Raw genomic sequence first — 2,231 nt, forward strand, 5'->3', positions numbered from 1 at the left:
GGGCAGGGCGCCCCCCCGCCGCTCTGCGTGCAGCCCTGGCTCCCTGCTCACCCCTCCTGGCGCATCGTGCACCGACAGAGGAGTTGTTTCCTCCTCACCACCCGGCCAACGGGTTTCATCCTCCTTATGGTAAACGTTAAAAAAGAAAAGTCATGGGGTGGGGTGTTTTTTTTTCCTTTCAGCTCCTCAGCTTTTGCACAGGGAGTGGGGAGAGGCCCAGGCCCTACCCGGAGAGCTCTCCTCTGCACTGCCCAGAACCGGCAGCTGTTTAACGGGTGGGGGCTCGAGTGGCTTGAGGCCAGGTCCACCCAATGCTTTAGTGTGTTTCCATCAAATGCATTTCTCCGCAAGCTGCCCGAGACTCCCCGTCACCCTAAAAGCAAAGGCCAAGTTGGCCACCGAGTCTTAGGGGTGCTGGCTGCTCCAGAATACCGGCCTGGCTGGCTGGTTTCAGGGGCTCCAGTCCTGCGCTGGCGCAGGCTCTGGCCTGCGCTGCCAACCTGAATGAAAGTGCAACCACGGAACGTGTTTCAGGTGGGTGACCTCAGGCTCACCCGGCAGGCATTTATTTTACAGTAGAGTTTCCCAAGTCAGAAAACTTGCAAACACTTTTCCTTCCAGGTGGTGACCCACTGTACCCCCACACGCTGGAAACATGCAGAGGACAGTTGTGGTCCGGCTAGCCAAATGGCTGAACTGCTTTTCTTCCAAAGAGGTGTTGCTTCAGAGTTGCCTCCAGCAGCCCTCACCCAGTTGTCCTGTCAGCCTGGGGAGGACTTCACCACAGCTTATCCCAGGGTAAACTCGTGTGTACGTGTGGTGCGTGGCACCAGATGGAGACAAGGAGGTTTGCACATGGTGGTGTTTAAATGTTCGATCAGCCAGGAGAGCATTCACAGTTGCAAATAAAGTAACCACCAGGAATGACAATAATTTAAAACATTTCAGAAATGTCATCAAACATTTATAGTTACCAGCTCAGAACTGTGCCTTGATTGCTTACTCTTAATGAAAAGAGTTAGCCTCTCTAATTGGGCATCCTGTGGGCAGGTTGATGGTTGTGTGCGTATGAGGAAATACACCAGTCCCATAATGATCACTGTTACTAAGTGACATAACTGTGTTCATCAGCTTCATTTATGTCCTAAACAACACTTAATGCATCTGATTCTCTCTTGTCCCTTCTCTTTTGGTCCTTTTTCCCTCTTGCTTTGTTTCTCTGTTAATCTTCTCCCTTTGCAAGGTAGGAGCACACTTGCTGACTACACCTTTTGTCCTGGCTCTCAAGAACTTGCATCCAGCAAGGTGGTTAATGGCAGTGCCTTGACATATACAATGCTGATAAAAGCTTGCTAATTGTCTGAGCAACTTGCTCAGGTAAATACTGGCAGGCAAAGGCTGCCACATTTCTGTCTAGAGTTTCCTGGACAGAATTATATATGCACACAAATTTGCATCATAGTGAGAATTATTAGCTCAATACCTCTGTAAAGCATTGCAGCTTGCCTGTGTACTACACGAACAAGCTGTATGTGCACAGTATGTCAGAGTTTTATGCAGTCTCGACTGCAAATTTACTTCATACACAGCAAAGGCCTTGGATCTGATTCACTGCTGCAGTTTGCCTGAAGGACACGTCTTCTTTTTCAGCCTGAAGATGTGGTGTGGGATGAACATATTTTACATTTGTCCAGAATTCCTGGATCTTAGGCAGTTCGGTCAGACTTGCAAGTAGTTCTGACTGAGCAGTCGTACATCCAAATATCCTGGGCATTTCCACCACGGCTCCGTAGATGAGCTTCAAGCTGTGAAAGCAGCCAAGCTGAGTGCTGAAAGTTTTGGGCAGATGTGCTTACGCCTATGAAGAGATCCGACCTGCCGAGAGAGGGCAGCCGCGCTGCACTCTACTGTGCACTGTGCAGCTGACACACAGCAGCGCCGGAATTTTTTCAAGCTTCAGCAACCCTTTCAATCCAGGGCACGGTATTTCCCGAAGGATGGGCTGGCCAACATCCAGTAATCACAGTAATTATCCATTACAATACCTTCCAATTCGCCCTGGATACAGAGAAGGCGGGAATATACAAAGAAACCTAGGTACATGGTTGTCCAAGATAAGATCTTTGGGCCTGTATTTTACAAGCAGTAATTTTCTTTCAAAGGTGAGCACCGAGGACAGAAAGTGAATTTTCTCTTTACTGTAAATTTCTCCTTTGTTTCTTTGTTTCGGG

At 48.8% G+C, this 2,231-nt stretch overlaps 1 protein-coding gene across 1 annotated transcript in view; it reads right to left on the minus strand.

Moving 5' to 3' along the window:
* PREP (prolyl endopeptidase) overlaps positions 1-2,231 on the minus strand; it is a 120,958-nt gene that overhangs the window by 110,842 nt on the left and 7,885 nt on the right. The window lies entirely within an intron of this gene.

Source organism: Athene cunicularia (assembly GCF_003259725.1).
Source record: "Athene cunicularia isolate RWA chromosome 3 unlocalized genomic scaffold, athCun1 chr3_part1, whole genome shotgun sequence".
Lineage (NCBI taxonomy): Eukaryota > Metazoa > Chordata > Aves > Strigiformes > Strigidae > Athene > Athene cunicularia.